General features: G+C 37.8%; 1 long non-coding RNA gene across 1 annotated transcript in view; it reads right to left on the bottom strand.

Moving 5' to 3' along the window:
* The window catches only part of LOC127199567 (uncharacterized), a 234,475-nt gene that overhangs the window by 20,713 nt on the left and 198,573 nt on the right, over positions 1–15,189 (bottom strand). The window lies entirely within an intron of this gene.

Raw genomic sequence — 15,189 nt, forward strand, 5'->3', positions numbered from 1 at the left:
CTATAAACATACAAGAGGCCTACAGAACACCAAATAGAATTGACCAGAAAAGAAAAACTGCCCGCCACATAATAATCAAAACACAAAACATGCAGAACAAAGAAAAAATATTAAAAGCTGCAAGGGAAAAGGGCCAAATAACATTTAATGGTAAACCTATCAGAATTACACCTGACTTCTCAGCAGAGACCATAAAAGCCAGAAGGTCCTGGACAGAGATCCTGCAAACCCTAAGAGAACACAGATGCCAGGCCAGACTACTTTACCCAGCAAAATTATCAATAACCATTGATGGAGAAAACAAAATATTCCATGACAAAAACAAATTCAAACAGTACCTATCCACAAACCCAGCTTTACAGAAGGTACTAGAAGGAAAACTCCATCCCAAAGGGTCAAGCTACAACCAAAACTACCCAGGAAATAGATAACTATCCCATGGCAAAAACACAACTACACAAACGCTCGACTGGAAACAACATCAAAATTAAGACTCTTAACAGTCACTGGTCATTAATATCTCTCAACATCAATGGCCTCAATTCTCCAATAAAAAGACACAGACTAACCGAATGGGTACATAAACAAGACCCAACATTCTTCTGCATCCAAGAAACACATCTCACCCATAATGAAAGGCATTACCTCAGGGTAAAAGGTTGGAAAAAAATATTCCAAGCAAATGGTCACAAGAAGCAAGCAGGTGTAGCCATTTTAGTATCGAACAAAATAGACTTTCAACCAAAATTAATCAAAAGGGATGAGGAAGGACACTTCATACTCATCAAAGGTAAAGTCAACCAAGATGACATCACAATTCTGAACATCTATGCTCCCAATACAAGGGCACCCACATATGTAAAAGATCTCCTAAAAAAGCTTAAACCACACATCGATCCCCACACAATAATAGTGGGAGACTTCAACACCCCACTCTCACTGAAGGATAAGTCATTGAAACAGAAACTAAGCCGAGAAATAACATCATTAACCAATGCCATGGGTCAAATGGATCTAACAGATATCTATAGAACCTTTCACCCAAACAAGAAAGAATACACCTTCTTCTCTGCACCCCATGGAACCTTCTCCAAAATTGATCACATCGTAGGTCACAAAGCAAGCCTCAACAGATACAAGAGGATTGAAATAATACCTTGTATCCTATCAGATCACCATGCTCTTAGGCTGCAATTCAACAACAACAGAAATAACAAAAAGCCTACACGTTTGTGGAAACTAAACAACTCTCTGCTAAATGACACCTGGGTCAGGGAAGAAATAAAGAAAGAAATCAAGGAGTTTCTGAAATTCAATGAAAATGAAGAAACAACATACCCAAATTTGTGGGATACATTGAAAGCAGTGCTAAGAGGAAAATTCATAGCACTAAGTGCCTTTAAAAAGAAATTGGAAACATCGCACATAAGCATCTTAACAACACAACTGGAAGCCCTAGAAAAAAAAGAAGCAGAAACACCCAAGAGGAGTAGACGCCTGGAAATTATCAAACTCAGGGCTGAAATTAACAAATTAGAAACTAAGAAAACAGTCCAAAGAATCAACAAAACCAAAAGCTGGTTCTTTGAGAAAATCAACAAGATAGACAGACCATTAGCCAAACTAACTAAAAGGCAGAGAGACAGTATTGAAATCAACAAAATCAGAAATGAAAAGGGAGACATAACAACAGACACTGAAGAAATTCAAAGAATCATAAGATCCTACTTTGAAGGCATATACGCCACAAAATTTGAAAATCTAAGGGAAATGGACGATTTTCTTGATCAAGTTCACTTGCCAAAGTTGAATGAAGAACAGATAAACAAGTTAAATAGTCCCATTTCCCCGACAGAAATAGAAGCAATCATCGATGGTCTCCCAACCAAAAAAAGCCCAGGGCCAGATGGTTTCAGTGCAGAATTCTACCAGACCTTTAAGGGCGAGCTAATACCGATACTCTTCAAGCTACTCCAAAAGATAGAAATGGATGGAAAATTACCAAATTCATTCTATGAGGCCATAGTCTCATTGATACCTAAACCTCACAAAGACTCAACAAAGAAAGAGAATTTCAGACCAATTTCTCTTATGAACATAGATGCAAAAATACTAAATAAAATACTTGCAAAACGAATACAGGAGCACATCAAAGATATCATTCATCATGACCAAGTAGGCTTCATTCCAGGCATGCAGGGATGGTTTAATATACGGAAATCCATCAATGTAATCCATCATATAAACAAACTGAAAATAAAAAACCACATGATTATCTCCTTGGATGCAGAGAAAGCATTTGATAAAATTCAACACCCATTCATGTTTAAAGTTTTAGAGAGATCGGGGATACAAGGCACTTTCCTCAACATAATAAAGGCTATATACAGCAAGCCAATAGCCAAAATCAAAGTAAATGGTGAGATACTCAAGGAAATTCCTCTCAAATCGGGAACAAGGCAAGGCTGCCCACTCTCTCCATATCTCTTCAATATAGTACTCGAAGTTCTAGCCAGAGCAATAAGACAACAAAAGGAGATCAAGGGGATCCAAATGGGAAAGGAGGAAGTCAAATTATCCCTCTTTGCAGATGATATGATAGTGTACATAAGTGACCCTCAAAACTCCACCAGAGAACTCCTAAAGCTGATAAACACCTTCAGCAAATTGGCTGGATACAAAATTAACTCAAAAAAGTCTGTAGCCTTCCTATACACAAATGACAAGCTTGCAGAGGAAGAAATTAGGAAAACCACACCCTTCACATTAGCCACAAGCAATATAAAATATCTAGGAGTTACCCTAACTAAGCAAGTGAAGGACTTGTATGAAAAAAATTTCAAAACTCTGAAGAAAGAGATTGAAGATGACCTGAGAAGATGGCGTGATCTTCCTTGCTCATGGATCGGGAGAATTAACATAGTAAAAATGGCCATCCTACCAAAAGCAATCTACAGATTCAATGCAATCCCTATCAAAATAACTACACAATTTTTTAAAGACATTGAAAGTTCAATTCTGAACTTCATATGGAAAAACAAAAAACCCAGAATAGCTAAAACAATCTTGTACAATAAAAGATGCTCCGGAGGAATCTCCATACCTGATCTCAAACTGTACTATAAAGCAATAGTACTTAAAACAGCATGGTACTGGCACAGCAACAGGCTGGTTGATCAGTGGAATCGAATCGAAGACCCAGATATGAATCCACACACATATGGTCACTTGATTTTTGACAAAGAAGCCAAATCCATTCAATGGAAAAAGGATAGCATCTTCAACAAATGGTGCTGGTCTAACTGGAGGTCTATGTGTAAAAAAATGAAACTGGACCCATATTTGTCACCTTGCACAAAACTCAAATCCAAGTGGATTAAAGACCTCAACATAAAACCAGAGACACTAACTCACTTAGAAGAAAAAGTGGGAAAGAGCCTGGAACATATTGGCACAGGAGACAACTTACTGAACAGAACACCTACGGCCCAGGCCTTAATGTCAACCATTAATAAATGGGACCTCATGAGGCTGAGAAGCTTCTGTAAGGCAGGAGACACTGTCAAGAGAACAAAGCGACAGCCTACAGACTGGGAAAAAATCTTCACCAACCCTACATCTGACAAAGGTCTAATATCCAAAATATATAAAGAACTCAAGAAATTAAACACCACCAAACCGAATAACCCAATTGAGAAATGGGGCTTGGAACTAAACAGAGAATTCTCAACAGAGGAGTATCAAATGGCTGAGAAACACTTAAAGAAATGCTCAACCTCCTTAGTCATCAGGGAAATGCAAATCAAAACAACTCTGAGATTCCATCTTACACCCATCAGAATGGCTAAGATCAAAAATTCAAGCGACACCACATGCTGGCGAGGATGTGGGGAGAGAGGAACACTCCTTCATTGCTGGTGGGAATGCAAACTAGTACAGCCACTTTGGAAATCTATCTGGTGCTATCTCAGAAAAATGGGAATAGGGCTTCCTCAAGACCCAGCTATTCCACTCCTTGGAATATACCCAGAAGATGCTCCAGCACACAACAAGAAAATTTGCTCAACCATGTTCATAGCAGCCTTATTCATAATAGCCAGAACATGGAAACAGCCTAAGTGTCCCTCAGTAGAAGAGTGGATAAAGAAACTGTGGTACATATACACTATGGAATACTACTCAGCTATTAAAAACAAGGAATTCCCGAAATTTGTGGATAAATGGATTGAGCTAGAAATGATCATAATGAGTGAGTTAACCCAGAAGCAGAAAGAATCAAATGGTATATACTCACTTATATCTGCATACTAGCCCAAGGGGCATGTCCCACGAAAGCCTTCATTTACCAGGAAACTGGGACAGAGGGGAAGGCATCCTATTGGGACTCTAAATGAGAGACGCATGGGAGAACAGCAAAATAAAAGGATACAGAGGGTCCTAGAAATCTACAAGTAGAACAATATGATAGGCAGATTTGGGCCCAGGGGTCCCGCTCAAACTAAGGCACCAGCCAAGGACAATACAGGAGGTAAACTTTAAACCCCTTCCCAGATCTAGCCAATGGTCAGAATATTCTCCACAGTTGAGTGGAGAGTGTGATATGACTTTCTCACATACTCTGGTGCCTCACATTTGACCATGTCCCCTGGAGGGGGAGACCTGGTGGCACTCAGAGGAAGGACAGCAAGTAGCCAAGAAGAGACTTGATACCCTATGAGAATATATAGGGGGACGTAATCCCCCTCAGGAACAGTCATAGGGGAGGGGAATAATGGGAAAATGGGGGGGGGGGGAGGAATGGGAGGATACAAGGGATGGGATAAACATTGAGATGTAACAAGAATAAATTAATTAATAAAAAAAAAAAAAAGATTCTTTTTACAGATGAGATGAAATGTCTGAAGTCATAGATTAAGCTTTCCTTCTTTTGAAACTAGAAAAAGAGGTTAAAATTAAGACTGAGTAAAAGGAAGTAAAGAGTAACAATGAGACCAAGAATTGATGAAACAGAACAGAAGCCATTGAGAAATTTGACAAGGCCTAAGGTTGTTTCTGTAAGAAATAATAAAAACCTGTAAGACAGAGCTTATGATATTCCATGATGGAATACAAATATTCTAACTAAAAGTAACCACTAGATTCCTTAAAGCTACTAGAAAGGCTATGGGGAATCTTGTGAATGATTTTGTAAAAATAATTTTGACAATTTACATGAAATAAGTAAGTTCCTTAAAAACTATGTCACAACTAAGGAAGTTTGTCGCATCAAGTAAACTGGACCCATCCTTTAAAAACATTTGCACGGAGTTGCTAAGTATTTTTAAAATATGCATTATTATTTTCAAAATTATTTTAAAAGCTGAAAGGGTATATATTTTTCAAGACATTTTAGGAGTACAAAATAAATCCTACTGTTTCCAAAGCCTAACATTTTAAGGAGTAGTCTAAATGTGTCATGGGCTAGATTTATTTCTAGCTCTTTAAGGAACCTCCACACTGATGTTTATTGTGGCTGCACCAGTTTGCACTAATGCTAACAGAGAATAAGGGTTCTTTCTTTCAGCATCCAAACCAACATTTATTTTATTGTTTAATCTTAGATTTTTCTGACTGGGATAAGATGAAATCTCAAATAAATTTTAATTTGTACTTACTTGATGGATAAAGAATTTGATTATTAAAAATATATTTCTCAGATTTTTATGATTTCTTTAATTAATTAATTAATTAATTAATTAATTAATTCACTTTATATCCAGATGGTAACCCCCTCCCTCCTCTCCTCCTGGCCCCACCTTCCCTACCTCCTCTATTTCTCAGAAAGCGGGAGCCCCCTCCCCACCCACTCCAGCTCATCAAGTCACATCATGACTAAGAGTATCCCCTTCTCCTATGGTCTGTCAAGGCAGCTCCAGGATAAGGGAATGATCAAAAAGCAGGCAACTGAGTCCATGTTAGTGAGAGCTCCAACTCCACATGAAGCCTGGGCTGTTACATCTGTGTCCTTGGTTGCTGCCTGGTTGGTGCTTCAGTCTACAGAAGCCCCGCTAGGTCCTGATTAGTTGGCTCTGTTGATCTTCTTGTGGAGTTCTTGTTCTTTCTGGGTCCTTCCATCCTTCCTCTCCTTATCCATAAGAGTCACTAAACTTTGCCCAATATTTGGCTGTGAGTCTCAGCATCTGTTTTGATCTACCACTGGGTGGAGCCACTGAGCGGACAGCTATGCTATGCTCCTGTCTGTGAGCATAGCAGAGTTATCGTTAATGGTCTCAGATATTTTTGTTTCTCTGAGACACACATGCACATACGAAGATTACCAGGCTTAGTATGTTGAAAAAAAAAAATAACACAAGAAACTGGAAAGAAACAGTGGTGAGGGAAGTAGGGGAGCACTTAAGGGTACAGTTGATCAAAACACATTATATGCACTAATGAAATTCTCAAAAAATAAAACGTGAGAAAAGACAGTTATAGGATAAGATTTTTAAAATGTGGACATACAGAGAGGTAATTTTCCACGGCTTCCCCATCAGTAGAGGCAGTAGAGAACAGTTTGTAATCCTCAAGATGCCTATTCCATAATACAGGACTTGATAGTTTCCTATTAATCTGAAAGTTCCACAAGTTGGAAGGAGACATTTACCATTATAAAGTGGATTTTACTAGGAAAGCTAACAAATAAATAGTTAATTTTTTATTTAAATATACTTTAAAAATACTTTGTCTGCAACAATTAATATAGCAATTAAAAGTGAGCTTTGTTATTCCTGCCCCCTTAAAAAAGCTACTTACCTATTTGGTAATTAATTCATTGCAATGGTTGAAATTATGTCAAATAATTGGATATATAAAATGACATTTAAATGTTGTTTAGAATATTTTACATCTTTTTCTGATTCCCAGTGTCAGTTTAACATTTTAGTACACTCTATTTTGAAAGATAGCATGCTTGAAGATTATATATAAATATATACATGTAATAAAATGCATTGAATATAAAAAGAATGTATAAATAGGTAATTCCACACTATCAAATAAAATCCAGTCTTACATCAGCATGTTGAAGTGAAGCTTAACTGTGAAAAACAATATTTGTTCAATATTTGACTATGATTAACTGGCTTGAAGGCAAAATATAAAAACCTTTGATTAAATTTGACAGAGACTGATAACATTCTCAATCAGGAAGAACTGAATGGTTATCAAGATAAGGTAACATAACATTTAGTGTTTAAGAGTTGATCTTTCCTGTCTAGGATCAAGGTAAATCAAGTGTGTTGCCAAGGGCCCATACTCAGCTCCACAATTCAACAAACCCAAATATGCTATTTTCAGTAGCATAATTGAAAATTGACACAAACTTACATAATCTGATAGAATTAATGAGTAAACTTTTTGAAATTACACAATTTGAGGTTAATGTGCAAATAATTGAAATTTATCTTTTTATATTATTATGTTCCAAACCTCCTTTTCTCTTCTGCCCTATTCCCCTCCCATAGACCTCTGACAGGTCCTCCCCAAGTCTATCAGGTCCCATGTGAATAACCTGCATCCCCTTCCTCTGTGTTCCCACAGGGCCTCTCAGCCAAGGGGCAGTGATCAAATCTAGGGTGATGTTCTGAATAAATTATAATAAATTGATTTTTTAAAAATATGTATTCAGTGGGTAGAAATATAACACAACCGCTACAATTTATTCCTTTGCTATTAATATCATATAGAATTCACCCCTGTCTTTCGGGTGGAGACCTAAGATCATTGTAGGATATGACTTTCACAGTTACACATGAACTGATTCACAGTTGAGAGGACAGAGAAAGGCTGTCTTAGTTGAGTTTGGCCTCATCAGATGAACCTGTAACAGAAAACTAAGCTTCAGAAAACTCCCCTCTTGCGAGCTTGAAGACACGGCCATTCTCCATGTATCCTAAAGTGGGGAAAATGAATTTTTTCATTTTCATAGTCATGAAGACCTGGGAAATAGCTGGGTCCTGAAGACATCTGCAAGCAACGTCACAACCCTAAATAGCACTATAACAAAAAGTTAATATTGCAGTGAAAAAATTGAAAGAAACTAAATCCTAGTAGTATGAATTTAATAAAATTTGTGAATCAGATAGATAGAAAATAATTTCTGAAAATTCAAAAGATATAGATGACCATATGAAACTAAAGCAGGACAAAGTTAGATGACTTTTAGACTTCCTAGGAAGTGGGAGTAGGAGAGTGGAAATTGGCAGATATAGATAAAAATGGAAGCACAGAGAAACTTAAAACAGTGATGTACACATAGACAATCATTGTAATTTAGAAACTGAATTAAAAAAAAATACAGTACCAACATCAGGGCCACACAATAAATTTAGCTCATTGTTTATACCAGCTACAGAGAAGTTTTTAAAAAAATAGACATGGCTACACAACAACATTCTGTCCTGTCTATAAACCCATGCTTTTACAGAACCATATAAACAAAAAGTCTTTTTTTTAAATATTTTTTTATTAATTTATTCTTGTTACATCTCAATGGTTATCCCATCCCTTGTATCCTCCCATTCTTCCCTCCCTCCCATTTTCCCCTTGTTCCCCTCCCCTATGACTGTTCCTGAGGGGGCCTTCCTCCCCCTGTATATGCTCATAGGGTATCAAGTCTCTTCTTGGTAACCTGCTGTCCTTCCCCTGAGTGCCACCAGGTCTCCCCCTCCAGGGGACATGGTCAAATGTGAGGCACCAGAGTACGTGAGAAAGTCATATCACACTCTCCACTCAACTGTGGAGAATCCTCTGACCATTGGCTAGATCTGGGTAGAGGTTTAAAGTTTACCGCCTGTATTGTCCTTAGCTGGTGCCTTAGTTTGAGTGGGACCCCTGGGCCCAAATCTGCCTATCATAATGTTCTACTTGTAGGTTTCTAGGACCCTCTGGATCCTTCTACTTTGCTAATCTCCCATGCTTCTCTAATTTAGAGTCCCAATAGGATGTCCTCCCCTCTGTCCCAGTTTTCTGGTAAGTGAAGGCTTTCGTTGGTCATGCCCCTTGGGCTAGTATGCAGATATAAGTGAGTATATATCATTTGATTCTTTCTGCTTCTGGGTTAACTCACTCATTATGATCATTTCTAGCTCAAACTGTGGTACATATACACTATGGAATACTACTCAGCTATTAAAAACAAGGAATTCCCGAAATTTGTGGACAAAAAGTCTTAAACATGTATAATAAAATGCTAACACTGGTTAAAACTAGACAGTTACGACTTCATCAAACATACTCCCTGGCACTTTGTTTGGGATATTCCGTTCAAAAGATAATCCTGAGTGGTGGAGATGGCTCAGCAGGTAAGACAACTTTTTGCACAAGCCAGGCCATTTCGTTTCAATGTAGACCCCATGTGTGTACCGCCAGCTCCTGTGTGAAATGGGAGGCAGAGACAGGAGAATCAACCAGGAGCTCCCGGGTCAGCTACACGGAAGCACACAGCTCAGCGGGGACAATAGAGATGCCATCTCAGCAAGGTGAGAGGCAAACGGCCACTCCTGAGAAGCTGTTACTCAGCCTCCATACATGTGCCGTAGCATGCATGTCAGGACAAGACATGTGTGTGCCTGGATAACATGCCACTTTTATCTCAGAAAAACTAGTGCCACATTGCAGTTCCTTGAAATGGACAAGGCATTCATTCCCTCAGGAGAAGCCTTTCCCTGGGGACCATATTTAACGCCAATTCCATGTGAACAGGTTTCTCTGTGTTCAGACTTGATGCACAGTGCTGCATATTTGCAGTCAGATAGACTTAAGTCAAATGAAGGCAAGATGACATAAGAGATAAGAAAAGAGTGCGATACTCTAAGTAAGGGGATAAATAATAGATAAACAAAGCAAAATAAATAGAAAATAAATATGACTTTTCATATAACAAAAATAAGAAAGAATGTGACAAACCTCGTTTAGGGAAGACCTCTTTAAGTAATGTAATTACCATCCAAAACTTCAGAAAATCAACTCCAGCAATGTATAAAAAGCCAGCACAAGATTAACCCAGCTAAAAACTCCAAATTGAATGGGAGAGTGTCTATGCAGGTCTCACTCCTAGCTGAAGTGCTATTGGTAGTTGATGGTCACTTAGGATGGATGGCTGTTTTCCTTTGTTGGGTTCTGGCCACTGGTGGGTTGCCCATGCTCCAGTCGATGGCACGATCCCATGAACATAGAGAAAGCACTAACTGGAATTAGCAGCTTGAGACAAATAAATGAATAAACATCAGTAAAGGGAAAAAGAAGATGAAGTTTATAGGGAGGTGTTTTGCGGGAGGTAAGACTGATTTGTACTTAGATATGGGGTGAACATGATCACAATACATTATACACATGTATGAACATTTCAAAGAACAAATAAAACATTGTTTTCAATGTGAATGTAACATTACCAACTGGTTTTTATCCAGGTAATTCAACTTCTGTCTGACATTTGAAAAGTAACACATACAATGATTTGAACACATTGACAAATTAAAGGGAAAAATGTACAGTCACCTCAATATACAAAGAAAATTTATCTAGCAATCCAAGCACCCATTCCTAGGAAAGCTCTAGGCAAATAGGGAAGTGAACTTCCTCAGTTTGGATAGCTATAAGATCTTACTTAATTTTGCAAATATATGAAAAATCTGTTCTTAAAATGAAAAAAGGGAAGTATGTGAACTCCTTCACCTGTATTTGAGTACCATCTAATTACATTGTAAATTTTGTTCATTAAGAGTTTAGTCTCCAAGAGCCGGCATGGTGGCGCACGCCTTTAATCCCAGCACTCGGGAGGCAGAGGCAGGCGGATCGCTGTGAGTTCAAGGCCAGCCTGGTCTACAAAGTGAGTCCAGGATGGCCAAGGCTACACAGAGAAACCCTGTCTTGAAAGACAAAAAACAAACAAATAAAAAAAGAGTTTAGTCTCCAAATTTATGAATGTCATTATGAGGTACACCCCCAAACATGAATATACTACACACAACAAACAAACAAATAAATATGCACACCTCTTCACCCATTCACCTATGGTTATAAACACACAACCACACACACACACACCCCTCATAGCTCAGTGTACCTTGATATCTTTAAAATTAATTTATCTATTTATTAATTCATTCATATTACATCTTAATTGCTTTTCCATCCCTTCTATCCTCCCATTCTTCCCTCCCTCCCATTTTCACCCTACTCTCCTCCCCTATGACTGTGACTGAGAGGGACCTCCTCCCCCTGTACATGCTCACAGGGTATCAAGTCTCTTCTTGGTAGCCTGCTATCCTTTCCCTGAGTGTCATCAGGCCTCCCCGTCAAGGGGACATGGTCAAATATGGGTCACCAGAGTTCGTGTGAAAGTCAGTCCCCTCTCTCCACTCAACTGTGGAGAATGTCCTGTCTATTGGCTAGATCTGCATAGGGGTTCAATGTCTCCTGCCTTACAGAAGCTTCTCAGCCTCATGAGGTCACATTTGTTAATTGTTGACCTCAAGGCCTAAGGTGTTGATGTTCTACTTAGGAAGTTGTCTCCCATGCTAATGTGTTCCAGGCTCTTCTCCATTTTTTTCCTAACTGATTTAGTGTATCTGGTTTTATGTTGAGGTCTTTAATCCACTTGGACTTGAGTTTTGTTCATGGTGACAAATATGGGTCTAATTGCATTTTTCTTCATGTACACATCCAGTTAGACCAGCACCATTTGTTGAAGATGCTATCATTTTTCCATTGAATAGATTTGGCTTCTTTGTCAAAAATCAAGTGACCATATGTGTGTGGATTCATTTCTGGGTCTTTGATTTGATTCCATTCATCAACCAGCCTGTTGCTGTGCCAGTACCATGCTGTTTTAATTACTGTTGCTTTATAGTACAGCTTGAGATTGGGTATGGAGATTCCTCTGGAGCATCTTTTATTGTATAGGATTGTTTTTGCTATTCTGGGATTTTTGTTTCCCCATATAAAGTTGAGAATTGATCTTTCATCTTTAAAATATTGTGTAGGTATTTTGATAGGGATTGCATTGAATCTGTAGATTGCTTTTGGTATATGGCCATTTTTTCTGTGTTAGTTCTCCCAATGCATGAGCAAGGGAGATCCCGCCATCTTCTGATGTCATCTTCAATCTCTTTCTTCAGAGCCTTAAAGTTCTTTTCAAACAAGTCCTTCACTTGCTTGGTTAGAGTTACTCCTAAATATTTTGTATTGCTTGTGGCTATTGTGAAGTGTGTAGTTTTTCTAATTTCTTCCTCTGCATGTTTGTCATTTGTATTTAGGAAGGCTACAGCCAGTTTGTTGGAGGTATTTATCAGCTGTAGGATTTCTCTGGTGGAATTTTGGGGTTCACTTATATATACTATGATATCATCTGCAAATAGGGATATTTTGACTTCCTCCTTTCCCATTGGCATCCCTTTGACCTTCTAGTTTTGTCTTATTGGTCTGACTAGAACTTCAAGAATGATATTGAAGTGATATGGAGAAAAAGGGCAGGCTTCTCAGGTCACCGATTTTAGAGGAATTTCCTTGAGTATCTCTCCATTCAATTTGATGTTGGCTATTGGCTTGCTGTTTACCTGTTTATAACCTTTATTACGTTTAGGTATATGTCTTTAATTCCCGCTTTCTCCAGAACTTTAAACATAAAGGGGTGTTGGATTTTGTCAAATTTTTTTTTCAGAATCTAAGGAGAAGATCATGTGCTTTTTTCTTTCAGTTTGTTTATATGGTGGATTACATTGATGGATTTTTTGTATATTAAACCACCATGCACATGTGGAATGAAGTCTACCTGGTCATGGTGAATGATAGCTCTGATATGTTCTTGTATTCATTTTGTGAGTGTTTTATTGAGTATTTTTATGTCAGTGTTCATAAAAGAAATTGGTCTGAAATTCTCTTTCTTTTTGTTGGGTCTTTGTGGGCTTAGGTATCAATGTGAGTGTGGCCTCCATCCATTTCTAGCTTTTGGGGTATTAGCTCTTCTTTAAAGGTCTGGTAGAATACTGCACTGAAGCCATCTACCCCTGGGCTTTTTTTTCTTTTTTCTTTTTTTTGGTTGGGAGACTATGAGATTGCTTACATTTCTATAGGGGAAATAGGACTATTTAATTTGTTTATCTGATCTTGATTCAATTTTGGCAAGTGGAATCAATCAAGAAAATTGTGCATTTCCCTTAGATTTTCAAATTTTGTGGCATATATGCCTTTAAAGTAGGATCTTATGATTCTTTGTATTTCTTCTGTGTCTGTTGTTATGTCTCCCTTTTCAATTCTGATTTTGTTGATTTGGAAAGTGTTTCTCTGTCTTTTAGTTAGTTTGGCTAATGGTTTGTCTATCTTGTTGATTTTCTCAAAGAACCAGCTCCTGGTTTTGTTGATTCTTTGAATTGTTCTCTTTATTTCTATTTTATTGATTTCAGCTCTGAGTTTGATTATTTCCAGATGTCTGCTCCTCTTTGAGGTTTCTGCTTCTTTTTTTCCAGGGTTTTCAGATGTGTTATTAAGTTGCTTATGTGGAATGTTTCCATTTTCTTTATAAAGGCACTTAGTGCTATGAGTTTTCCTCTTAGCACCACTTAATGTGTCCCACAAATTTGGGTATGTTGTTCCTTCATTTTCACTGAATTTCAGGAAGTCTTTAATTTCTTTCTTCATCTCTTCCCTGACCCATGTGTCATTAAGTAGAGAGTTATTTATTTTCCATGTATGTGTAGGCTTCTTGTTATTTCTGTTGTTGTTCAAGTCCAGCCTTAAGCTATGGTGATCTGATAGGATACAAGGTATTATTTCAATCTTCTTGTATCTTTTGAGGCTTGCTTTGTGACCTATTATGTCATCAACTTTGGAGAAGGTTCCGTGGGGTGCTGAAGAATGTATAATCCTTTGTGTTTGAGTGAAAAGTTCTGTAGATATCTGTTAGATCCATTTGGTTCATGATGTTGGTTAATGTCATTATTTCTTGGCATAATTTCTGTTTCAATGACCTATCCTTCAGTGAAAGTAGGTTGTTGAAGTCTCCCACTATTAATGTGTGGTGTAAGCTTTGTTAATAGTTCTTTTGCAAAAGTGGGTGCCCTTATAGTGGGAGCATAGATGTTTAGAGTTGTGATGTCATCTTGGTTGACTTTCCCTTTGATGAAAATGAAGTGCCCTTCCTTGTCCTTTTTGATTACTTTTGGTTGAAAGTCTATTTTATTGGATATTAGAATGGCTACACCAGCTTGCTTCTTGTGACCATTTGCTTGGAATATTTTTTCCAGCCTTTTACCCGGAGGTAATGTCTATCCTTGTGGTTGAGATGTGTTTCTTGAATGCAGAAGAATGTTGGATTTTATTTATGCATCCATTCAGTTAGTTTGTGTCCTTTTATTGGAGAATTTAGTCCATTGATGTTGAGAGATATTAATGACCAGTGATTGTTAAGGTCCTTAATTTTGAAGTTGGTTACTGTAGGGGCTTTGTATGGTTGTGTCTTGCCATGGTGTAGTTATCTATTTCCTGTGTAGTTTTGGCTGTAGCTTGTCCTTTTGGAGTGGAGTTTTCATTCTATTAGTTTCTGTAAAGCATGATTTGTGGAGAGGTATTGTTTGAATTTAGTTTTGTCATGGAATATCTTGTTTTCTCCATCGATGGTTATTGAACATTTCACTGGGTATATTAGTCTGGCCTGGCATCTATGGTCTCTTAGGGTTTGCAGGATCTCTGTCCAGGTCCTTCTGGCTTTTATGGTCTCTGTTGGGAAGTCAGGTGTAAGTTTGATAGGTTTACCATTAAATGTTATTTGTCCCTTTTCTCTCGCCACTTTTAAAATTTTTTCTATGTTATGAATATTTTGTGTTTTGATCATTATGCGACGGGAGGTTTTTCTTTTCTGGTCTATTCTATTTGGTGTTCTGTAGGCCTCTTGTATGTTTATAGACATCTTTAAACTTGGAAAATTTTCTTCTATGACTTTGTTGAAAATATTTTCTGGGCCTTGGAGTCAGGCATCTTTTATTTCCTCAATGCCTATTATCCACAGGTTTCATCTTTTCATGGTGTCCTTGGTTTCTTGGATGTTTTGTGTAAGGAATTTTTCAGATTTAGCATTTTCTTTGATGGTTGCTTCAAGACTTATGATTGCATCTTCTATGCCTGAGATTCGTTCCTCCATTTTTTGGATTCTGT

The sequence above is a fragment of the Acomys russatus genome, chromosome 2 (genome assembly GCF_903995435.1).
Source record: "Acomys russatus chromosome 2, mAcoRus1.1, whole genome shotgun sequence".
Classification (NCBI taxonomy): Eukaryota; Metazoa; Chordata; class Mammalia; order Rodentia; family Muridae; genus Acomys; species Acomys russatus.